Consider the following 27,488-nt stretch of genomic DNA (forward strand, 5'->3'; position numbering starts at 1 on the left):
TTGAAAATATCCAAATTAGTGCCAAAAAAGGCGTTTTCGTTTTCGGTTTTCGTTTTCGTCTTCTTCTTCATAACCGCTGGTCAGACAGCTTTATTATTTGGTATACAGATCCCAAGGGATAGCCCAACTTAGATTTGTTCAAATTGTGATGATATGTGCAAATCTGTATTTTTAAGGAATTTTTTGTAATTTTTGGTCAAAACTTTATTTCATCAAAACCGCTCATCTGACAGCTTTGATATTTGGTATACAGGTTCCTACAGATAAACTTAATATGATATATTGAATATATGACGAAATCTGCAATTTTGTTTTTTGGTGCTATTTTTGCCATTTTTGGTCAAAAAATGTGTTTCTCAAAAACTACTTGTCTGATGCCTTTGATATTAGGTATACAGGTTCCTAGGGGTTGTCTTAGTGTGATATATTGAAATTTGATGAAATCTTCAATTTTCGTATTTTTTGGTCAATTTTTGCCATTTTTGGTCAAAATATTTGTGTTTCAAAAGTTACTCATCTGATAGCTTTGATATTTGGCAGACATGTTCTTAGGGATGATCTTAATGTGACATTGTGAATTTTTACAGCTGTCCTGAAATGAGCTAGCAAAGATTTCCACCCTCTTCATCAATAAGTGTCAGAAATAGTCTCTACACTCTACATAACACAGTTGAGCTCTATCCGCTGCCATTCACTTGCTTACAAATGAGAACTTTTAATGCTACCAATATGTCACAAACCATTAAAAGAGAGTTTCCATGTTGTTTAGAAATGAATGTATTCATGACATCAATTGTCAATTGGAAAAGCCCTCCACTACATTTCTTCTTCAGTGACTTTGCTGTGCTTCACTCACTCAGTGACCCCCCCTATTGTAACCATCATAGATCACAGTGTCCCACCTTTCCAAATCCTTGGAAAACACTCACTGAAACCGACAGGTACATACCAACAAATTTGTCACACATAGTTATTCTCTGGACTCCACAGCAGGGCTCTTTCAGTCACTAGGTCACTTTACAAAATAACAACCAATACTTTGAATAGGTCTAGTGGACCCCAGTTCAGTTGGTTAAAAGCAACATATTTGAGAATAGAAAACTTTGTGAACCTGTTTTATGCAGCTATAGGTATGATGCATCATTTTCCTCAGAATATTTCAGATTATGTACAATGGTCAGTCTTAGGCTTTATGTTCCCATTGGTATGCCTGTAAAATATGCAGCCAAGTATTAAAGCTGTGTATTGTGAAATTCTCTTGTTACACAGTAAAGACTTTTATCACAATACTGCATGCTGATTTACATGGGATAATGATCTCATCCCCAATTGGCAGGATTGACATTGTATCAGCTGTACACTGATGTACATGTATACTTGAAACTTCCTCACGTATGTAAGATTTAATTGATTCCTCCAGTAGTTCAAATTACATTGCATTTGTAACCTTTGTAATTAAGGAAAATATATGTAAGTTTTTTCCAAGGCCTGCATATGTAAGAACACTTGGTTGATTGTGTATCACTCTTTTACAATGTGTTAGCACGATATACGAATTTTCAAAGAACTGTATTTATTACTAACACTAATTTCGGTGACGTCGAATAAAACTGCTCGTATGTGTGATCGATGCAAAAGGACAGCCAAAAAACATACAGTTTACCGTGCATCCTGCATGAAAGTCCGCAGTCTTCTAAAACTTGGAAGTCCGCCTCATTGAGAGTGTTCTAAACGTCCTTGTAAACACTGACAATGACATGAAAATGACGTCTGCTCGATAACATATCGATAAACTCGATAAAAACTACAACAACACAGAAAATTCGAGAAACACATGGCAAAAAGTTTCTCTCATCTCGTGAAAACACGTCTCATTGAAATCACAGATCCTACAATCCGCCAGAGAGGGCGCTGCACTTAACTTTCGTCGCTCCATCCTCCCCTCCGTGACTAACTGGTTTGGTCACCTCCTGTTTACTTATAGATTCAGCTTCCAAAGGGCACACTTTGGTGATGGGTCTGACGAGAGTACGGCCTTGACTTAAAACCTTCACCGTACGAACACACCCATCCCTTCCTGGGTAAACCTCCTCAATTCGACCTAGAGGCCAATGTCCCCGTGGATTTGCTGGGTCGACTAATGTAACGATGTCGTTGACCTTCACATTTCCATGTCGAGTCCACCACTTTCCTCGGTTCTGGAGTAGTGATAGGTATTCACAATTCCATCTCTTCCAAACTTGGTTTACGAGGTCCTGAACGAAGCGCCATCGATGTTTTGGACTGCAAGCTACTTCATCTACCACCCTTGGTGCCAACTGACCTCCTGCTTGACCATACAGAAAATGGTTTGGAGTCAACACAGGTTCATCTGTGGGGTCGTTACTGCAATATGTTAGAGGTCTTGAGTTCATCAATCCCTCAACCTCTACTATGGCTGTATGTAACTCCTCATCTGTCACTCGTGCATCCCCGAGAATTGCTTTCAGTGCAACTTTGGCCGACTTGATCAGGGCCTCAAACAATCCACCATGATGTGACCCCAATGGCGGGTTGAACTTCCAGACTATACCTTTGTTGGCAGCACTATCAACAATTTTGAGTTGGTCCATGGCACAAATCAGCTCACCAAGCTCTCTGTTTGCACCAACAAAGTTTGTGCCATTATCCGAGATAACTTCTTCTGGTTTCCCACGTCTTGCCACCATTCTTGAAAAGGCGTTGAGAAAACTGTCAGTGTCCATGGAGTAGGCGAGCTCCAAATGGACTGCTCTTGACGTAGTACATGTAAAGAGACATAGATATCTCTTCGCAATGACTCTTCTGGTCAACTTTGTGTAGAAAGGTCCAGCATAGTCAACTCCAGACTTTGTGCGAATGCTCGAACTGGCACAGTGATCCTGTGAGATGGTAGTGGAGCCATGATTTGTTCTGCTACCTTTTTACGCCGTCTACGGCAAAGTCTGCAGTCATATTGAACTCTCTTGACCTCTTCTCTACCATGAACTATCCAGTATCTTTGTCTGGTCTCTGACAGGACAGCATTTACTCCTTTACTGTGCCGGCCAACTTTGATGTGATAGTGTCGCACTATAAGCGTAGCAATATGATTGCGACATGGCACCACCAGCGGGTGTTTGGCATCATATGGCAGACTGGATCTTTGAAGACGTCCACCAACTCTTAGAATTCCGTCACTGTCCAAAAAAGGTGACAAGGATTTCAGCGGTCTGGTTCTTGTCAGACGCCCTACTTTCAGATCTCTGATGGTATCTGCAAATCTCTCCATCTGGATATACTTGAGTATCTGCTTTTCAGCCTCTTGAAGTTCACATACTTCCAAATAGGGCTGTACATCTATGGACTTACCAGTGCGTCTTGCTTTAATCAGACTGATAAAGCGCAGCACCCATGCTGTTGTCCTGACGAATCTAGTCCAGATAGAAAACCTGTTGGCGTCAATGGGAAACTTACGCTCTGATGTAGCGGGCCCAGCTGGTGTGTTGACAGTCTGAGCACAGGCTTGAGACATATCTTTTAGAGCTTCCCCCGAATGACTAAATTCAGTGACAGGGTTTTGTGGCCAATCGTGCTCCCCTCCGTAAAGGAACTCTGGACCATTTATCCATGAACTCCCTGCTATTAGCTCATGTACCCCGATGCCGCGGGTGGCTTGGTCTGCTGGGTTGACTTTGCCTGGCACGTGGTTCCACTGTGATGGGTGGGTTTTACTCTGAATCTCTGCAACTCGATGAGCAACGAAGGGTTTGTATTTCCTAGATTGGCCATGAACCCAATGTACTACGTCCATACTATCTGACCAAAAGGTGTGTTGAGACAGCGGTCTCTCTAGAACACAGGAGACTTTGTCTGCTATACGAAGACCAAGTAAGGCTGCCATTAACTCTAGCCTCGGTATGCTAACTGCCTTAAGTGGTGCGACTCTCGCTCTTGCGACGACAAATCTGACTGCAACTCTTCCATCTTCATTTACGCTTCTCATGTATGTCACAGCTGCATATGCAAGGCTGGAAGCATCTGTGAACGTATGCAGTGACACATTTGCTGATGGATGGTCTTGATAACACCTGGGTATCTTCATCTTGGAAACCTGTGGTAATTCAAGACACCACTCCGCTATACGGTCGGACAGATTTGGTGGAAATTCTTCATCCCATCCAAGCCCCTGGATCCATGCTTCTTGCAAGATCATCTTAGCTCTAATTATGAATGGTGCCAGGAACTGCAATGGATCAAACAAGGTCGCAACTCTACTCAGGAGAGCTCTCTTGGTGTGGATTGAAACATTCTGTGCGGTGAATTCGAATCCAAACGTATCTGTTGCCGCGTCCCATTTTGTTCCGAGTGTCTTTATGCTCGGGAGTTCTGATTCTTTCACCTTTACTCCTGTAGCACACTTGTCTTCTGGGATGCCCTCCAGAACTGCAGTGCTGTTACTACACCAACATCGAACTTGAAACCCAGCTGGTGCTAAGAGACCAGATAGCTGGTCACGAGCCTGGATGGCTACGTTATCGTCGTCTTGTGAGTCCATTACATCATCCATATACATACTTTCAGTGCATATAGTTGCTGCCAATGGGAACTTTTCTTGGTTGCTCTCTGCATGTGTACGTATTACATACTGAGCTAGGTACGGAGAGGCACAATCACCAAACGTCAGACGGGCTGCCTGATACACTGTAACTGGTCTTGACGTATCCAGGTCTCTCCACAGGATTCTATGGTATGGACGATCCTCCTTTGCCATAACTATTTGTGAGAACATCTCTTTGATATCCCCAACAATTGCAATCCTTCGTCGGCGGAAACGTATAGTAGAACATCTACCACGTCTAATTGCAATTTTGGCCCTGGTAACATCACATCATTGAGAGACACTCCTTCAGTTCTGGCAGCTGAGTCGTAAACTATCCTTACTTTTGTAGTGGCTTTGTCTTCACGCACTACCGGGAAATGTGGTAGGTACCAACCAGGTCCAGTCCCTTCCGTACCATCAACCGTTTCGAAGTACCCCTTTTTGATGTTGGCCTGCATCACCTCCCTGTAACGTGTTGCCAAGGCGGGTTTCTTCGACAGAGTTCTTTCTAAACTCAATAGTCTATTTTCCGCTGCTTTACGGTTGTCAGGCAACTCTGGGCGTTCATCTCTCCATGGTATGCCAATTTCATAACGATTACCGACCTGCTTCACAGGGCTCGAAAAATTTTTTTAAAACTCACTTGCCACAGGGCAAGTGAATTTTCAATTTCACTTGTCCGGAAGAAAAATTCACTTGCCCTGAATTTCAGATGATTTTAAAAGTAAATGTGTATGGTTTTATTAATGTCATTGTAAAGAAACAGTAGCTTACTGAATTTGTGTCCTTATTCTGTGTATCAAATAATATCTTATGTAACGTACACATGCATGTAGTGTTTCAGCCAGCTTTTGCTAGCATGGGGACACAGTGACCCATAGTAGGTCTTAAAGGGGGACCAATTAAATTTTTGGGGACATGTCATGTATTTCAATAAAACAACACCGGTACATTGTCATTGTGTGTCATCATGACCTGGTACCTGGTTTTAATAGGCAAGTCAGGTAGGTGCACTAAGGGTAAGTATATAATGGGCCACCGGTGTTGTGTCAAATTGTGCCTACATGAAACTTTCAGTATTATTTAGTTTACTGCTACCACGTGGTATGTGCATAAACTGTGCGGGGTTCCCCTAAGTAACCAAAATGATTAGCCAACTCTTTAGCCAAATAAAAAATCTTGTAGCCACTTTGAGCAACTTTTAAACAGTTTATGATCTCAAGTGTAGCAACAGCTTTTTTGGCATTCATGAGTTCCTAATTTTATAAATCAAGATGTTTTGTATGTTGTTCATGATAGTTTTTTTACATTAAAGAAATATTTGTTTAGTTTTTATTACATTAATTATCTGTGTTTTTTATGACATTGAAGGGATCGAAATACTTTTTCATTTCTGATGGTAAACTTTTGCCACAAGAAATAATTAGGTGGCAATTCTAAAAATCAGGTAGCAATGTGAAGTGTATAAGCTTATTACCACAGATACAGAATACTTCTGCAGCATTGAGTTAGTGTTCACAGTATGACAACTTATCATACATATACACTACAAGCTCCTTATGTGGCACATTTATGCACTCTTTAAGTCATGATGTAAATTTTGTTAGCCACACAAATACAAATTTTCCATGCAGAAGAAAGCATTCGGTAGCATAGTGACAGTGTAGATACAAGTATTGTGGTGTTGTGTCATAGTTGTGATCAAGCAGGCTCAATAGCATCTTCAGCATAAGTATCCTTTAAAACAAGACACAATGATATTGTTCAATTCATTTCCCAATGTTTTAAAGAGTAAAATAGCTTTCATGATAATGATAACATAGTAGCCCAGGAACATTTTCATGTGATATTTTGATATCATCAAGAAATGTCTTGTGATGTTCACTATTACATCATTATAAAACTGGAGGACTCTGCAGAAATATTAATGTGATGATTTGAAATGGATATGCTTACTGCAACTACTGTTGACAATTTCCTTTGCCATAACTGTTAATAAAATTTATTTAAAACTGACAGTCAAGCTAAATGCCATTAAATTGGAAAGCACCAAGAAATTACCTTTTATCATAAGATTGTACCTATTGGACCTCCCTAGGTGGTTTCTTTTGAACCATAATTGTGTACTTAAGGGTCTTCATTCATGACATCACATAAGATGACCCAGATTTGACCTTTCAGAAAACCTCAAATTTTTCTCCTTTTCCCTTGTATTCTGACTCTGTTTGTGAAAGTTTCCTTTGAAATAATGGTTTTTACTATCAAACTGAGTAATTGCAGGCCAAACTTTGATTCAAGCAAAGTAGATAAAACTTGGACTAAAAAGGACGACCGGTACGCGGGACTCACAGAGGCAAAGCCAAGCCTCAGTGTATTCATCATTCCTCCATGATGTATTGTAGCACGGTCCGTCCATGAGGGACTGAGGGACCGCGATTGCAGAATCGAACAGCAACAATGTTTGCTTCACGTACCAGGGAATTTGTAACTTTGTAGAAAGGAGAGTAAAGTGTTTCAATACACTTTGTAGGAAGGAGGGTAAATTGTTTCAACACCTTACAACATTTTATTGTAAGCTGTAGTTTTCTGTTGAGGAGGCATCGTGACATGATTTCATGAGAAGAAAAAACATAAGAGCTGCAAAGACGTCAATATTTTGCTATTTTGTAACCAAGTAGAACAGAGCTATTTTATCGGCCGGCCATATCGAAAGCGGTACACTCAAAGAACTAGAGAGTGGCAGCGCGTACGTACAGTGGCCTCATTGAAATTCACTTGTCCGTCGGGCTGGGAGAATGTTGTTTTCACTTGCCCGGACTCAAAATTCACTTGTCACGGGCGTCGGGCGGCGAGAATTTTCGAGCCCTGCTTCAGCGAGCCAGCACTTTTGCTCACAGCGAGTCGCTCTTCAGGTGTAAGAACGTTTCTTTTCTTACTCTCCCACGAATCTAAATTCCACATATTACGTAGAGCTTCATTCAAGCCGACATCTTGCTCTGACTGTGATGAAAAGAACTAACATGTGAAGTGTGGCTCAGGACTCCTCCTTTATGGTATACACCAATGCAAGTCCATCCGAGCGGTGTTTTCCGGGCAACCGGCTCTCCTGGGCATCCTGCTCGTTCCTCAAGGGAGAGTGTTAACTCCGGGTGATCTGCCCGAATTTACTGTCTTGTGACCAGGGATTTTAAGAAAGTAAATTCCTTTCAAATGTGACCATTCCCTCCCGTGTCTTCTCCAGTTTGGAATGCTTAGGTTGTCACACATAGAGTTCAGGGTTTGAGCTCCAATTCTCTGTCTCACTCGCCCATCTAGACTCTCAATGGTGACAGCAACAAGGCCGCTGTCGACCTTCGTGCCTCGATTTACCAAGGTCGACACCGTCAACTCATTGTCTTCTATCTGTAATCCTAATGCAGTAGCAATATCTTTTCGGATATACGTGGAGTCAGATCCATCGTCTAGAAAGGCATTTACCTTTTTCTTGTCACCAGCCCTTCCGATGATGAAAACAGGGATAAGTCGGAGGGCAACCTTGGTTGGAATAACCTTTCCGTCCTTGGACACTCCAAAGGCGTTGTTAGCTGTGTCGGTTGCAATCTCTGTTGCTGGTTCAGACTTATGAAGGTGTCTATGATGAGTTTTCACACAGCCGTCGATTTTGCACCTCAAAACATCAGCACACTTTCTTCCGTGATGCCCAACTTTTAGACAGCGATAACACAGTCCATTCTCTTTAGCAAATTTCCAACGCTCGTCGACTGAGAACGAATTCCACTGTCTGCACTGGACGATGTGGTGTGCTTCTTTGCACAGTGGGCAACTCAGTTTCGTGGTTGAGTCTAATGCTGAGTCTTTGCTTGGACTGGTGGGGCTGACTTGAGATGCCTTAGGGCTTTTGGACGAAGTCTCACTAGCGTGTGTACCACTGCGTTGTGATCTCCTGGTGCCGGATGACTTTGCTGACTCTGTATACGACCTCTTGGCTTTCTCTTTGATCTCTGCCAACTCCAGTCAAACACAGACTTGTCGGTTTAACCAGTCAACAAATGTAGATAAGCCATCCTCTCTCAATTTAGGACGACTGTCGTAGTATTGTAGCACCAAAGATTCCGGAATTTTCTGAAGGACCAGAGTGTAAAGGGTAGATGGACCAATCAATTCTGATTCACGACCTGAGTCTGCCAGTTTTGCTACCAAGTCACAAAGACGATTGGCTACATCCTCTAAACCCTTCAGATCATCTTCCTTTAAGGTAGACTGTGCAATTAACGCATCGAGTTGACGTTGAAATTGCCGCTTTTCACCACCATAGCGTTGATCAAGCTTGGTCAATGCCATCTGATACTGGTGATCATTATAGCCTAGTCTGCTGACTAACTGCAAGGCTCGGCCACTCAAAGAACTTTTCAACATGACCATCTTAAAACGGACAGGTACTTGCGCTTGATTTATGAATATCTCAAACTGTTCACGCCAGTCCTGATACTGTTCCTTTTCACCACTGAATCTTGGTAAAGATGGTTTTGCTATTCCCTGGAAAAACTTGTGTACGTACTCTGAGCTTTCCTTGGATGTGTCAATATGTGGAGTATCATACTTCACCTTCGGTTCAGTGAAAAGTGATTCTAGGTGTTTTGCGATGGGGGAATCAAAGTGTGCCTCAGTTTTGACTTTGATTCTTGAAGTCCCCTCCTTCATCGCCTTATTGGTTGATAGTCCTGGTTTGAATGGTGGAGCAATGTACTGATTATTACTCAAACCATCCCATAATTCTGCTTCCAGGGCCACTCTATCTGCTTCGTCCTGTTCTTTCTGCAGCTGCAGCCTATGCTCTGCCTGACGTAAATTCTCCTCTTCTGCTCTCAAATTACACTCTTCTTCATATCGCTTCTTTTCTTGTTTGACACGTAACGTTGCTACTTCTGCTTGTATCTTAGCTGCTGCTGATTTCACAGAGGCATGTGAGGAAACAGATTTGTGATCACTCATACTCTCATCCTCTTGTTTCACCTCAAATTCTGAATTTTGAGGCAACAATGTTTGTTCAGAGTATTTCTGTTCTTTGGTTTCTGAAAGCGTAGTTTGTGATTGACACTCCCGTTTCCTCTCTGCAGCAGGGGATCCAACTGTTGAAGATGTCTCCTTGTCTCTCGCATGCAAGTGTTCAGCAATTTTGTCTTGATAGTCCTCAACCTGTGCCTTTGTAACGGTGAAGTGTTGAGTGACTTTAAACTTTTCCTCTTCAGGGTACTCTGAAGTCTCAGCAAGGCGCACCAAATCACATGCAAGTCTTTCTAGATCTGCCAATGATCTCTCAAGTCGTGCATCGACTTTCTCTGATTTTGTTCGACTTCCACAATCTTTAATCAGCTTGTCGGCCTTTTCACAATGACGGTTGATGTCTACTAACATCAGGCCACGTTCCTTAATTAATCTATCCCAGTGTGTTACTAATTTCTCTTCTTGTTCAACGTCATCGCCCAAGTCATAATCAGCGAGGTAAGCGGGCATTTGTCGACTACGTTGTGATCGTCGTAATGTCGTATCTCCGTTGTCCGCCATGTTCACTGATATCTATAGTTAAACGTTGATCAGGCACACTATACACACAGCAGCTGTACGTTGAAACGAACGGTGGCTGGTACGTGTGAAAACGTCCGTAATTGACGAGTTCTAATTCGATGTACGATGTTTACCTGCAGTTCGCTTCAATCCGGTTCGAAGGACCAATTTTGTGTTAGGACGATAGACGAATTTTCAAAGAACTGTATTTATTACTAACACAAATTTCGGTGACGTCGAATACAACTGCTCGTACGTGTGATCGATGCAAAAGAACAGCCAAAAAACATACAGTTTACCGTGCATCCTGCATGAAAGTCCGCAGTCTTCTAAAACGTGTAAGTCCGCCTCATTGAGAGTGTTCTAACGTCCTTGTAAACACTGACAATGACATGAAAATGACGTCTGCTCGATAACATATCGATAAACTCGATAAAAACTACAACTTACAACACAGAAAATTCGAGAAACACATGGCAAAAAGTTTCTCTCATCTCGTGAAAACACATCTCATTGAAATCACAGATCCTACAATCCGCCAGAGAGGGCGCTGGTCGTAACTTTCGTCGCTCCACAATGTAATACAGATATTTTAATGGTAAATAAAACCTCCTAACAAGCTTTTATACAGCATAACATGTATTTCTGTCTCTGTCATATCGTAGGATGATCTACCGGGTATGTGTTTCTCTAGTGTTTTTTAAAATGTATTGGAATATATTCAAATAGATGTAAGCCATCTTGAATATCACATTCATACACTGTGCCAAATGGCAAGTTGATCAATCTTGAATCCCACCAATTTCAATGTGTCAGAGATATTATGCATATTTTATCATAGAAAGCATTAATGTTTTCAAGAAAAATTTAAGTAAACGTTTACGTGTCATGAAAATGTATATTCTCCAAAAAAAATATCAGTTATCTTTCTATGTACAGTAAAACTATATTTTCTATATGATATTTTTTCAAAGAAATATCACATATTAGAGGTCTTGTTGCATTGTGTACACACATTTAGTCCCCACGGAGGTAAGTTCAGTGAGGGACTTATGGTTGCATGAGTCTGTGCATTTGTGCATGCAGGTATCTCAGACATGCCTGAGCCAATTCTTTTCATGCTTGGTACAAGGACATAAAACTATGAAATACATATGCAAAACCATTGTTTTTGGCGTGGCGTGAATAATTAGTACTAAATTGCATGATTAGTGAATTTTGAAAAAGCTAGGTTTCTAGAAAGATGGTGATGAAATTTAGTACTGGTGTTGGTCACACAACTCTGATAACAGACAAAGATTTACATCAGTATTTTGTCAATTTATTGCTAATTTGCATATTTAATGAATATTGATGATAAGTGTAATGTAAGGAATCCTGCATCAAATTTGACTAATGTGGTACAGATGTTGATCTCCCAGGACCACCATAGTGTGCAATGGCATTTAGCAGTGTTAAGTCAATTAATTGCTAATTTGCATATTTGATGAATTTTCATAATTAAGATGTGTATAGAAATTCTGCAAAGTTTACAAAATCTAGTCCTGTAATAGTGTGCAAAGACATTTACCAGTATCATGATAATTAAGGTCTAATTTTCATATTTAATGAAATTTACTTATAGTTATAGGCGTAATACGTTAAGAAATACTGCATCAAATTTGATAACACGTCATAGCACAGTTCCTAAAAAATGATGTACAGATGTAGATCTTTCAGTGTGGAATTTCACTTGTTGAATTTTTCAATGGAAACAGGCAAATTTATTGCAATTTCTCTAAGATTTTCAGAAAGCTATGGTTTCAGGAAACAGAAACATTTTTACCTCACATTTGGTATATGTACAAAATCAGTGAGAGGCTATCTTATAAGATGAATCAGTTCATTTGCATATCTGTGTATGTATGTATGTATGTATGTCTGTATGTGTGTTTGTGTGTGTGTGTGTGTGTGTGTGTGTATGTATGTCAATTAAGATTAGAAACTCCTAAACCGCAGCACCTACCATCTTAGCATTTAATTCAAGTACAGGTGCACCCAGGGGTGTAGTTGAGAATATGTTCAAATGTCGGTGCCAAAAATATGCAAATTAGGGGAATAAAGGAAAAATGCGGCAGCTTGCTAAAACTCTGTAACCTTAGGTCATATTGGGTTGAAACGTGGTGTACGCAGGTTCCTTTAGGCATACTAAGTAAGTTACAGAGTAAGGAGTGTACAAATTGAGGTGAAACATGTATGTTTGCATTTTTGGGGTTATTAGTCCCCACGGACGAAGTCCGGGGAGACTTATAGATTGGGTCATGTCTGTCCGTCAGTCTGTCAGTGTGTCCGTCTGTCCGTCTGTGCGTCCGTCTGTTAATGCAGATATCTCAGACATGCCCTGGTCAATTTCTTTCAAACTTTGCACAAGGACAGTACCCTACCCCATACAGATGCACGTCGATTTGTTTTACAATGCGATCAAATTTGGCCGTGTTAGAGGACTTTTTTGTTTAAAACTCCATTTCTCATCGTATTCATATTGCAAAAAGGATGGAGTGACACAGTTTTTAGTCCCCCTGGATGAAGTCAAGGGGGCTTATAGATTGGGTCATGTCAGTCCGTTCCTCCATCTGTTCGTCCATCCGTTCACGCAGATATCTCAGATATTTTGACAAAATGTCACGTGACCTCAGTGACCTTTGACCTGAAATATACATATTTGTCCATAACTTAGTAACCACAAGTGCTACACCCTTCATATATGGTGTGATGGGACACCTTATGACGCCACCTATTGTACCTCATTAATTATGTGCATATCTAATTTTGAGCGAGCCAATAGAGCTGGATGTCTGATTTTTGGTATAAAGGGATAACTTAGCAATACAATTTTTTTGACAAAATGTCATGTGACCTCAATGACCTTTGACCTGAAATATACATATTTGTCCATAACTCAGTAACCACACGTGGTACACCCTTCATATTTGGTATGATGGGAGACCTTATGACGGCACATACTGTACCTCATTAATTATGCACATATCTAATTCTGGGCAAGCGAATAGAGCTAGAGGTCTGATTTTTGGCATGTAGGGATTAATTAGCAATACAATTTTTTTTAAAAATGTCACGTGACCTTGATGACCTTTGACCTTGATTATATATATATATATATATATATATATAAAGTTCTATACCCTCCAATTTTGATAGGATGTTAGACCTTCAGATGTCACATCTTGTACCTCATTTATTATGCACATACAGCTAGAGGTCTGATCTTTTTTCCCGATTTAGAACCACAACTTAGACATGCTTCGTGTGTTTCAAATGGGAACAACGACATAGACCTATGTGCCCATAGATCTCAACATATACACTCCAGTGATACTTCTTAATGACCACATTTCCCTGCCCCATCAAGACTAATACTCCTATTACAAGTGGGGACTATGTCATTGTCAATGACTTGCTTTTTTTCAGTGTTTAGTCAAAAAATTTCCCTGAGACGGCTTGTCCGATTGCTTTGAAAGTTGGTATCCATGTTCCATGGGATGACTATAGTCAAGTTTATCCAAATTGTAGTGAAATTCTCTTGTTGGTAATATTTGGGCATTTTCTCAAAATTTTTGGTCAAAAAACTACTCATATGATAGCTTTGATATTTGGTATAATGGTTCATAAGCTTAATCGAAATGTGATGTATTGAAAGTCTGATGATATCCACAATTTTGTATTCTGGGGAAAATTTTTGTCATTTTGGTTTAAATAATTGTTTCTTAAAAAGTACTCGTCTGATAACTTTGATATTCAGTAGACATATTCCCATGGATAATCTTAATTTAATATGTCAAAATTATGATGACATATGTAATCAAGTATTTTGCAGCTATTTTTGCCATTTTGGTCAGGCTAGCCTGGCATGGTTGTCAAAGATGTCCTCCTTCATCAACACATATGTCACAGAAAGTTCTCTATATAACATAAGAGGCTCTAGCTTCAGAGAAATATCTTCAATTTTGTGTTTTTGTGAAGTTTTTTTCGGAATTTTTGACGGGGAAAAATACAGAAATAGTTCCTTGTATTGATTGGACATTAGGTTGTAAATCCCTACAAATGTTGTCATACATACATTGCATGTTAGAATGAGATAAACAATTCTGATATTTTTATTATTTTTCTTTGTCGATCTTGGTAAAAATATCCCTACAACAATCACTTCCGATGCTGGTTGAAATTTGGCATGAAAGTTCCATTGAGTTCAGTACCATTATATATTCAGATTGTGATGACATGAACAAAATTAATAAATACTGTGAAAAAACTTGTTCTTATTTTATACCTACAGGAACATAGAGTATACAATGTGGTTATTTAGTAAGCATTTTCTATGGTAATTTAAAACTGTATTTGGTATTGAAATAGCAAAGCTGAAGGTGATTTTAGCAGGTTTGGTCTCCAACAAGTATATTCCATAGGCTTTTCATTCTCTCTCTCTCTCTCTCTCTCTCTCTCTCTCTCTCTCTCTCTCTCTCTCTCTCTCTCTCAGGGATGACGAGATCGATGTTTATGTGTATCAAGGTTGTAAATAGTTTACATATTTTACATTTTCTGCCATTTGAAATCATAATTTACATCAGAGACTTCCGAGTGCAAAAATAAGGAAAATACAAAATTTGACATTATTTAATATAAAATACGAAAGTTAACAATAACAAATGAAATCTAATCGAAGCCTTTTTTCTTAAACTTAGTCATTTACAAAACTACGTAACTGCGCTTTGAACTGTGGCAAACTTTCGGTATTCCTATATAGACGAAGGAATACTATATCCAATTGTAGAAGTACAAACTACATATCTAGCTGCTGTCTGAAAAGTTGGAATGTACAAATCAGCGTTGCCAGAACTTCGAGTATTGAAATGATACATCTAAAAACGTGGAAACTGTAAATAATCAGGTGAAAACCATTCATTATTTTAAATGTCTGAACAGCGACAAAATAATTAATAAGTAAATCCATAGATAGCCCATTGACGTGAAAGAAGGAAGCGAGAAGACACCGTAACATGTACTACCAATATAACCCTCCCAGCTCTCTCTCAAGTTTGTATAACAGTACGTCGTTTATTTCCCATACAGTAGGAAATTAAAAGTTGCATTAGTCCATCTTTCTCCTATTCCTCTTCTGTAACAAGAATAATCTCAAGTGAGGTTCCATGAATTTACAAAGGAAATAGACGCATTTCATTCTATAAATAAACCCATTGAGTCCTGACAGTTGAACAGATGATGAAAACTCGTTGCTTGAGCCAACGTTACAGAAACATTGACGCTTTTATGGGCGAAAACATTGGGGCTATATCCTCCAACTTGAATAACGCAAGAAACGAAATATTATATTCGCCTTATCCCTTACACACGATGCGTATCTGAGGGTGTAAATCTTACATGAAAAAACGGAACAAAAGCCGTTTTATTGTACAACTAAAATAGCAAGGTTGCTTGTCAACTCGAAAGAACGGAGACCATACTTCGTTTTTTATAACCCACTGACAACGTTCAGCTAAACGCAAGACTAGACTCTGAGTGTATAGGTTTGAAAACCATTTAAAAGTGCAAATGGAAATTGTAACGGCCGGTTTACTGTGTATCGTGTTAAACGAAAGAAAGAAAAAGGGCAAGCGCGCCGAGTATCGAATCCGTGAACTTTGCAGTGAGTTCATTTTCTAATGTAGCTATTCAATTAAAAAATAAAATGAAGGGTAATTATCAAAATTTAATTTAAAATATTTTAGGCGAGCAGATGAAGAGCATTTCAGCCTTTTTCTAAATATATTAAATTTTGCCACAAGATAATGTGTGAGAAATAGGGAAAAGGACTGGTGAGGATGGTACATTGCGGCAAATCAGAATTTTGCTTGGAAAACTTCATTCAATATTTGAAAATCATATCTTTTTCAAAATGCTGCTTAGCTAACACCTGATTATTTTCTTACTTTCCAAAAGTCAACCATATCCTAATTTCTATTAGAGTTTAGGCGTGGTCTATTGGGAATTCCCTCCGGAACGTAAATAATGGACACATCGAAATCAATCAAAACAATGAACCAAACAGTGACGTTGACATATATCACTAATATTATCAACCAGTGTGGTGGCTATCAGGTGTGCTTGGATCTAGTGTGGTGTCATTCGTTTTGACTACAAGTCTGACCTCCCGCAAGTCAATTAATGTTTCAACTTTCGCAGATTTGATTTTTTAGTGGATATTACGGCTCAGCAGATGATAACTGCGGAGTGTTGGCATCTCATTTCGACAGTCAACGGTTCAACGTAAACCGGGAGGAGCAGCAGGAACTCAGTCAAGGTGAACATCTTTACAGTCCCGATGTTAAATATCTTGACCGTCATGGCATTTCAAGATATAGGAAAAACTTCCTGTGGCTGAATAAAATTATTTAAATTAATGTTCTTGGAAACGGTAGCCGACTGGTTATGTGTGAGACCTAGCAGCTAGGCGATGTTGCCGTGAGTGTGTGGGGGTTCGAATCCCATTTGGGTTATAGTAAAAAATATATTTCTAAAATATGTACAATTTATTAGTTCCCTCACTACAGTAATAAGGTACGAAAGGAGCGCTAGTATTTTAACGAAATGATAGAGCGCGGCCCGTTGATCAACTTCATATATTAATTTTGCACCGGAGAAGTTGCATGAGCATACCGGTGGCGAAAATGAACAATTCAATCATGTCAATCCTTTCATTTATATCGGATATACTTCCAAATATTACACTGTCGGGAATAGGCTGATTCATAATTAGGTGGCGAAGTGCCAGGAATGTAACGATGAAACATTCATGAAATTGTGATTAGCTTAATCGTAATATTCGCGGGAATGCTTAGACATCAATCTAGTTGTCATGATAACTCGTCTCGTGCTCCGCCTCTTCTTAGCATAGACCACGCCTAAACTCAAATAGGAAGTCGGAAAATGGCTATAACATTAATATCTCAGAAAAACTGTCACAGACCAAACCTGCATGTACACTTTAAAATTAAATTTCAAGCTATTGAGTGCTGTTGTTTCAGAGAAAACAGACACTGAGCAGGTAAGGAAACACTAAACAGCTAATACCGATCCGTGTACCACCTTCCGCAATGTTTATGATTTTATAGAGAAGTTTCATCTTTTGGTGCATGGCACTCTGATCTGAGGCTTCTTGATGTTTTCGTTGTTTTACTGCAAAACAGCTGTACATGTATTTTCCTAATTTGTTCAGTGTCTGTCTCTCTGTCCATTGTCGATCTTGCATTCTCATTGTCATTGTTTGAGTAAATTGCAAATGAAATATATTGAAGAGCCGATTCATGACGTATGAGTGGTATTTAGGAAATTTAAAGCGCAGTGGTCGTCGCGCTGCCCGTGCGCGATTTTTTGTTGATAAACATAAATGTTTGTAAACAGAAGTCTTGCCAACTTCAATTGGAGTGAGATGGGGGCGGTCCCTCACTTTGGTAACGCCTTTGTAAGACTCAACATCATGCAATAGTAAAATATTCAGATTGGAAACGAACTTCAGTGGTGTATTTCTATCCATAAACTCATGTAAGGCCACGAACATTGAGACACTCTGCACATTATGTCGCTGAGTTTACTGCACGCAGTCACAGTGAACAAATGGGTTTGATCACGCGGTCACGCTGGTTGTACACAATGCTATGTACAGCACAGTAAAAATGCATCACTAAAATGATCAACATTGTATATATATGAAGACCAGGAACAAGCACAATGCCTAAACACAAAAATTACACTCAAGACCATGATCGGCAAGCCAGAGCAGCACAAGGGAGGTGTTGTTGCTTCGATAATGGAGAAGGTCACCGCGTTGACATACACTCAGCTCCATGGCTCGAGCGAGGCCAGTTCAACTGATTCAGGAAATCATGATCAATGTGATCTCAATCCAGCGTGTAATTACTGTTCAATATTCAGAAGATATTTAACTCAGATTAATTGACCTTTTATTGCGTGTTAGATTTGGAAAGGTGGTATGCTTGTGACAAATCAGCCGCCATATTATCGACAATATCGCAAACATAATAATCAACCCGTAACCTCATGCGGCATTCTCGGATATGTTGTCAACAAGGGGGGGGGGGGGGGCGACGACAACTGCGCTTTATTCAGTTCCACTTGTTGTTCTTGATAAAGACGCCATTTCTTTAAATACGCGGTTTACTTTGATGATTTTATCCTCTTCAAGTTAATCACTGTCACAGAGCAATAATACAATAATATCCTTTTCAAAAGCTGCTCTATGTCACAAATTTTGATGAAACTATCAGTGTTTTCTGACAAAAATATGCCTTATTGAAAATGCTCTTCCTGATAATATAAGGGCATCGATACTTAAGAACCAATTTATGCACTTACTGTCGGAAGGCTATCTGTTTCACAATTTACCGATGTATAAGTTAGTTGCAGTGTTTGTATTTGCGTACTATATGAAGTGTTTTTGTTAATAATTACGCATGTGCGAGTGCTCGGTGAGCTTCACAGTGCCATGCCTTCGAGAGGTTAAATAGCTCCGTACGAAGGTTACAGAATTTACCTAAGATCGAGGGTTTTGGTCGAAGAAGAAAGAATGACGTTTTGGGGAATTTTCTGTTATTTGAATAATCTGAAAGGTTCTCTATAGAGGCTACAGGGCACTATACAAGTGACAATTTTTCAAATTAAATATGTTCGAGTAATTTTGTAAACATTTTTAACAACACTCTGTAACTTTTTGTTGTATTACTTGAATTAACATCATGCAAACGCAGCTACATTCTTAAACCCCCTCTCCCTCAATAAAGTGACCATCTTACAGCCCCTTACACCTCGCTACACTTCGTTACGTTCGCTACACCCCCTTCTCCAATTTTCACAAAATTTTACTCCTAGACTTGGTTACACCTCGCTACACGTTCTTAACTACGCTACAAGATTGGTGTCTCTCTGGCGAGTAAAAAGTGACCATCTTACAGCCCCTTACACCTCGCTACACTTCCTTACGTTCGCTACACCCCCTTCTCCAATTTTCACAAAATTTTACTCCTAGACTTGGTTACACCTCGCTACACGTTCTTAACTACGCTACAAGATTGGTGTCTCTCTGGCGAGTAAAAAGTGACCATCTTACAGCCCCTTACACCTCGCTACACCTCGTTACGTTCGCTACACCCCCTTCCCAATTTTCACAAAATTTTACTCCCAGACTTGGTTACACCTCGCTACACGTTCTTAACTACGCTACAAGATTGGTGTCTCTCTGGCGAGTAAAAAGTGACCATCTTACAGCCCCTTACACCTCGCTACACTTCGTTACATTCGCTACACCCCCTTCTCCAATTTTCACAAAATTTTACTCCTAGACTTGGTTACACCTCGCTACACGTTCTTAACTACGCTACAAGATTGGTGTCTCTCTGGCGAGTAAAAAGTGACCATCTTACAGCCCCTTACACCTCGCTACACTTCGTTACGTTCGCTACACCCCCTTCTCCAATTTTCACAAATTTTACTCCCAGACTTGGTTACACCTCGCTTCACGTTCTTAACTACGCTACAAGATTGGTGTCTCTCTGGCGAGTAAAAAGTGACCATCTTACAGCCCTTACACCTCGCTACACTTCGTTACGTTCGCTACACCCCCCTCTCCAATTTTCACAAAATTTTACTCCTAGACTTGGTTACACCTCGCTACACGTTCTTAACTACGCTACAAGATTGGTGTCTCTCTGGCGAGTAAAAAGTGACCATCTTACAGCCCTCTCACCTCGCCACACTTCGTTACGTTCGCTACACCCCCTTCTCCAATTTTCACAAAAATTTTACTCCCAGACTTGGTTACACCTCGCTACACGTTCTTAACTACGCTACAAGATTGGTGTCTCTCTGGCGAGTAAAAAGTGACCATCTTACAGCCCCTTACACCTCGCTACACTTCGTTACGTTCGCTACACCCCCTTCTCCAATTTTCACAAAATTTTACTCCCAGACTTGGTTACACCTCGCAACACGTTCTTAACTACGCTTAAAGATTGGTATCTCTCTGGCAAGTAACGACGCGACTGCTCTTTTACAACTTGAATGCTGTATTCCATACTGAATATCTACATACATCACCTCAACATATCTTGAAAATTATCATGTTTAAGCTTTCATCCATCGCCAACGTACCCTAGTATAGTTTTTATATTATTCGTAGGGGTCCCTGGTCCTTTAAACAAAGTTCCGTTGACCCTCTCTATTTTACTACTCTAAACTTTCTTTCTCTTATGAAAGGAATAATTATTCACGATATGTAAATCGATGGGAAGATCGAACTGTTCCATACAAGACACCCTATGTGAAAATAGTCCCATCTTAAACAGGCTGCGCATTGATGTATTTCTCTGTAATGAGGGGCCTAAGCCTACCAGCTGGGCCCCTATTAGTTTTACTGGAGTTTAATGTTCGTTTTCTTCTATGTCCTCATCTTCTTCTTCTACTGTCCCTTTTTTTGTCACTCTTGATCTCAGAAACCGTATGACAGAACTTCTCAAACTTGCAGTGCTAATAGCTACTTATGGGTACTCGTGCATATTATCCTTAAAATTTTGATTGGTCACGTGACCTGGTGGCCATATTGGATTTACCAAAAACCTAAAAATGCCTTTTCCTGCTGACCTAGGGGTCAAGTCAGCTCAAATTTTTTATATAGGAAGCTTGACCTAAGGTCATAAGAATTGGCAAATAAAATCGCGTGCGGTCACGTGACCTTGGCCGCCATATTGGATTTTCAAAAAATACCATTTTAATCTTTAAAAATCTTCTTCTCCAGAACCAACACACCGATTGAGCTGAAATTTTGCTCATGTCATCCTTAGAGTGTTCTCTTTCAAGTTTGCGAAGGTGTTTTCGATCGGTCACGTGGTTTGGCCGCCATATTGGATTTTGCGAAAATCGTGATTTAATCTTTAAAAATCTTCTACTCCAGAACAATGCACCGATTCGACTGAAATTTGACATGTAACATCTTAAGTGTGATTTCTTTCAAGTTTGCGAAAGGCGTTTTGATCGGTCACGTGGTTTGGCCGCCATATTGGATTTTGCGAAAATCGTGATTTAATCTTTAAAAATCTTCTTCTCCAGAACCAACGCACCGATTCGACTGAAATTTGACATGTAACATCTTAAGTGTGATCTCTTTCAAGTTTGCGAAAGGCGTGTTGATCGGTCACTTGATTTGGCCGCCATATTGGGTTATGCGAAAATCGCAATTTAATCTTCAAAATCCTCTTCTCTAGAACGAAAACACTGATTCGACTGAAATTTGACATGTAACATCTTAAGTGTGATCTTTTTCAAGTTTGCGAAAGGCGTGTTGATCGGTCATGTGGTTTGGCCGCATATTGGATTTTCGAAAAATAGCAATTTAATTTTTAAAAATCTTCTCCTCCAGAAAAACATCACCGATTGATCTGAAATTTTACTCGTGTCATCCTTCGAGTGATTTCTTTCAAGTTTGCCAAAAACTTTTCGATCGGTCACGTGATTTGGCCGCCATCTTGGATTTTGTGAAAATCGCAGTTTAATTTTTTTTTAAATCTCCTTCTCAAGAACCAACACACCTATCGAACTGAAATTTCACTCGTATCTTATTAAGTATGATCTCTTTCAAGTTTGGAAAGACATTTAGATCGGTCACGTGGTTTGGCCACCATATTGGATTTTGCAAAATTCACGATTTATTCTTTAAAAATATTCTTATCCAGAACCAACACACTGAAAAAAATGACATTTTACTCATATCTTTCTTAGTTTGAGCACTTTAAAGTTCCTGATAGGCAATTGGATCGGTGAAGTACTTTGGCCGCCATATTGGATTTTCCGTAAAACATGCAATTCCAAGTGAAATGTACAGTAACTCTGAGATGATGTTCAAAATCCTACTTTTCCAAGCTCGAATTTTGCACATAATATCATTAGTGCAAGAACTTTCAACCATGTTAACCGCTTGGGCCCCGCCAACGCTGCTTGCAGCTTTAATTAGACTTCTTTTCCTAGCCTTCGCTACACTCGCAACACTTAAATACGTAGCGAGGGGGTAGTCTATAAAAAGTTTGCACCTCGGATCTTGCAGTGTATGTTTTGTTGGATGAACGACATTATTAATTCTCTTCACTTCGAAAGGAGACGAAAAATGTCAGGCAAACAAACTTGTCTATACCTACCTTTATCTTGATTCCGTAATCTAAGTATTGCATTAACAGTTCTGAGGACTGCCAAAAGAACAAAGTAAACCCCGCCAAGACGATCAGCGACCAGACAGTACGGCGAAGAAGAGACGAACTATTTGAAATGTTTGGTATTCCATGGGCAGTGGTATTCCTAGCGAAATGTGAGATGATGTCCCGCAAATCTCTCTTCTCTTTGACTGTCATCTTAAATGGCTATCAAGCGGAAGGTCTGTGTCAGCGGTGAATGTTGTGAAACGTCAATGCAAAAGCAATTTGTGACTCCGTAATTAGCATCAGCGATCATGTGATCGATGGAATACATGATGCATATTATACCATCTTCAACCAACTCAAACAGTCCTTAGCGATTTTTCCCTATGGCGCTAAAATTGCCGAACACTGCAATAATGTTTCAAACAAGCGGCAGTTCACCACAACGAGGGCTGCCGGAATGCCAGGCCGAGTCGTTCTTTATCACTGTTTTTTTCAGAAGTGTTACCACCGTGTATTGTCCCTTTTACACTTCTAATAACATATTTACCGTCTCACTTCCCAATCAACGAACCGACGAGTGGTGCAAGAAACCATGCTTCCTAACAGCGCAGAGTCGCCTAATATGACAAGAATATTCCCTGTACACGACGATCGTGCTCACACTGCTTTTGAAAAGCTTCAAATCCTCGAAATACTCGACGTAATAAGTAAGTGACGGGATGTTGTATACGATGTTAGAGTGGCCAGTTAGATGTTGGGAGAACTGGGTTAGAAAGTAACAAAATGTAATTTGTGCTTGTTACAAATAAAAATACACTGACACTTACTTCTGCTTTTTATGGTGCACATTTTCCTTCAAAGTTCGATACGGATGATGAATCGAGGCAGAATGACATTTTGCAGCAATTTTTTTGCGAGGCAGGTTGGTCTCAATTATTTACCAGTTGCTAGTTCTAAACAGCAAATCGGATGACCTTTCAAACTTTTGATTCGTCGTTTTCATCTTCCAGGAAATGTACATGTACGTCGTCGGGATAATTCCCCTACGGTAACGATAAAAACTGAAACGAATGTCCTGCCGAGACTTGGAAATTGAGAAAAATGAACACAAGACAACATGTAACCAATCATTTTGATATATTACTTTTTAAAGCCCTGACAGCTAAGCAATTTTCGATAAATGATTTTCTGAGCACCTTAATTTGTATGTTTGTAATGTTTGGCCCACTCGCCGGGTCGTAGCCCGTCAGAGTAGGCCTATGTCACAGGTTGACGCGTGCTCGTCGAATACGTGCGAATCATGAATTTCTGCGTGTGGTGTATGTAATATGTATGTATGTATGTATGTATGTATGTATGTATGTATGTATGTATGTATGTATGTATGTATGTATGTATGCATGGTATGGATTTTGTGTCATCAATATCTCAAAATTCTTTGTTAAATGTCAACGTCATTTGGTACACAGAATCTTTAGGGTTTCAACTAGCACAAATTAATTTTTGAAGTTACATTTTGACTTATTGTATGTCATTTTGCTTATTTACATAGCAAGAGAAGACGCACTCAATTATGAGGAGTGGGGCACAGATGACTCGGACAAGTAGCAAAAAAAACCCCCAAAAAACCAAACTTTGTAGCAGTAGTGGCTAGGGATTCTCGCTGACTTATTCAAATGAGTTATTGCCAATGCCTATCATTCTCTGCATGTCTGTCTTTGTGTTAGTGTTTGTGTGTTAGTACAATATCTTAAAAGCATTGCAATAGGATCGGAATCAAATCTTGTACAACGATTTTGTTTGTTTCTGAGAAGTACAACCTGATGAGCTTTTGGTAGATGTTACAGGCATAATCAGTACTAATTTGCATAATTATTTGCTTAATGATGTTGAATATCAGCATTTCAATGAAGTTAAAAACTAATAGCAATAATGTGAGAGACAGGTGTCAATCAATATACAGACGACAGCAACATATATTTAAAACAGTAGTCCTAAGTTTGTAACTAAGGCCAGGAAGAAAAAATAAATTGTTCATCGGAATCGCCGCTTCTACTTTGGCATATTTGGAATTTTTTTTTTGATCGCGGCAAATTCTTACTTCCGCATTACAAATATGTTTAGTACTGCCGCTGGTGGCGCCCTACACTTTGTCGGGTTTTCGCGGGCACGGGATTTTTAATGAGACTTCCTACGTGTTTGTACGGACTTCGTTGACCGCCAACACGTTGTTGTGACGTCTGGGTCGATTTGGTTAGGTTAGTACATGTCACATCATGAGTATTAATTTGATCGCCAACATTCGACGTGATGGCCAACAGTTAGTTCTAAAGACGCTATTCAGTGTTTGTCCTGATATTACGTTCGGCGATTTGTTCAACAAGATCGTGACAGCAGATGGACGGTGCATCCGATTGAATGAAAATTGCATCGAAAGTATAAAAAATTACGGCAATGACAAAACACATGGTTGCGTCGATGTTAAAGTACGATCTGAATGATGACTATATAACTTCACTCCGATCACAGTACAGTGTTGTTAGACCATTGTGTAAAATGTGTAGAGACAGTGGTAAAGAGGTCAAAACATGGGGTCAAAGTAAAATGTAAAAACTCAGATGCTAGGTCCCACCAGGACAATATTTAAAGACAATACTGAATTGTTGGATTTCAGTGATTTGCAGTACATTTCAGTTTTATTCTGAGAGAATGTTGAAATACTCAGAATATGTTGTGCAAACACTAACTGTGAATGTAATGGCCTATGTTATTGTTGGGAAATATAGTATTGAATTCAGTTACCAGTATCAGTGTTTCTTGTCTGAGATATTTCTGGTAAGAAGGGAAACAATTATCTTGCCTTGTCTGCATCTGTGCAAAAATGCAAGAGAACCGCGTTTACCTTCGGCCTAAAAAAAAATAAAAAAAAAAATTTTCGCTCGCCGCTCCTGGAACTTGGTCCAAAAATCCGATGAACAAGATTTTTTTTTCTCTGGCCTAATGTAAATAGTAAAATACCATAAATACAACAACTGAATATGTAAATTTTTCAGGCAAAGTTCCCGTTTGCCAAGACCTTTGCAAATTTGGCAATCTTTGTAAAATAAATATCTGATATTGCTTATAAGTGAGTGTTCATGTCAATTTTTGTGACAGCAAACCTTCAATTAAAAATAGCAGTTTTTCTGAAATTGAGTAAAAAGCCAATAATGCCATGAAAACAGCTTCATTATTATGGTTTTAAAGTAACACTAACAGGCTGATAAGCCTGCCTAGAAAAATCAAAAATAAACAATAACGAACTTTATGGCAGGGTTCAGCACCAACGTGAAGTTTTCATCGGTACCTTGTTGCTGTACCACATTCAACCTTGATTGGTATAACTGCTAAATATATTAAAGTAGCTTTCTTAGCGAGGTATACAGTGATATATTGTGCATATACAGCTGGTTAGTTATTGTATGGCTTTTTCAGAGTGTTAGGTGTCATATGATCACAAGACTGTAAATAAAGTAAGCGTAGCGAGCTCCGTTGACTTCTACCGACCGTAATTTATATAATCCACTCCTATTTGGAGACATTTCTGATCTATACCCACTTTCTTAACGCAGAATTCGCATGATGTTTAGAGATTGTCCTATGCTTCAAAAATACGAGGAAGTTCGTTTTGTTTAAATGTTTACGTTCAGATGTTCAGTGGAAAAACTTTAAGTCGATTGGCTGTTTTTGCGTGACTTTATAATGTAAACATGCGTTGTCTCCGATTGAAGTTTTTCAGTTTACCCTCATGCTCTCTCTCTCTCTCTCTCTCTCTCTCTCTCTCTCTCTCTCTCTCTCTCTCTCTCTCTCTCTCTCTCTCCTCTCTCTCTCTCTCTCTCTCTCCCCTCCAGCATATAACTTTTAATATGCTGTTTTGTTTTATCCACATCAACACAGTCCAATCAGGGACGGTGATATAAATATACCAGTTTGCGTTCACCACTCGCACTCGATGTTCAGATGTCTTCAACTACTGTGTATCCTATTCATTCCTGTTTTATATCCGACACTCAGAACTTGAGTTGCTAAACGTCAGTGAATTTATAAGAGTGTGACTTGAAGGAATAAACGTTAGTAGTCTGTCTCATTGATTGTGAAGCGATGGTGACATTGAAGCACTTTGGCAATCAGTTGTGTACATGTTGGGATGAAGGCGGTAGGCAAGCTAGCCAGCAACAACCGCGTAGGCATAAAATTTCCAGTAGTAGTTTATATAGTGACTGTATTGGTGGTAGAGAAAGCAAGTTTCATTCACTCCCTGGCAGTTGACGTTGAATTTGAAATTGACCTCGTGCCCGATTTTTTTTCTAAAATAAGTCTCTTTATTAGAACTATGATTATAATAAACAAGTTGTACAATACTAATAAGTTCAGGACACGTTACACATTGTTTGCAAAAGAAAATCACAAAATCTAATTAAATCCCCTCTAACTGAATATTTTTTCTTATTCTGAGTAATTATTAGTCCTGTTTGAGAAGCCTGTACATATGATTTACAACAATTATTTTTCTTTTATAAATTGTAAAAGCAGCAATAGAAAGTAGCAAGTTTACGCCTTCAAACTTGTGATAATAAGTACAGTATCCAATGTAGCTGAATACTCATTTTCATACTTTATGGAATCGTTTGTAAATTCTAAGAAATGTCTTACAAAATTGCATGTAAAGATAAAATGCTCGCAGAAATCTAATTGACCGCAAAATTACAATTAGTTGTATCTATTAATCTCCATTTTTTGTTATGTAAGAGGAGATAATTAAACTGTGCCACCTTCTTGATATAAAAATATTTCACTTTAAAAATCCACGTCATGCTTCCTCTTGTATTGTTTATATTTAAATCACTCCAAATTAAAGGTGCATATGATTTGTCTGTTTTACTGCTTACAATTAGTCTAGTCGGAAGGTAGGGTTCCCATGCACCCCATGGATGTATTTTTTTCACCTACATTTTTGTAATCCTTAGGGTCTATATTTAATGAATTTTGTTGTTCCCAAAATCAAATAGTGTCCCATGGGTTCATTTGGC

General features: G+C 39.3%; 1 long non-coding RNA gene across 1 annotated transcript in view; it reads right to left on the reverse strand.

Annotated features, from left to right (window-relative positions):
- Positions 1-22,669, reverse strand: part of LOC139132468 (uncharacterized) — a 179,499-nt gene extending 156,830 nt beyond the window's left edge. Inside the window, exon 1 of the long non-coding RNA XR_011552313.1 lies at positions 22,420-22,669. This is a non-coding gene — a long non-coding RNA (uncharacterized lncRNA). The remainder of the gene's footprint in view (positions 1-22,419) is intronic.
- Between the last annotated feature and the right edge of the window lie 4,819 nt (positions 22,670-27,488).

Source organism: Ptychodera flava, chromosome 5 (assembly GCF_041260155.1).
Source record: "Ptychodera flava strain L36383 chromosome 5, AS_Pfla_20210202, whole genome shotgun sequence".
Lineage (NCBI taxonomy): Eukaryota > Metazoa > Hemichordata > Enteropneusta > Ptychoderidae > Ptychodera > Ptychodera flava.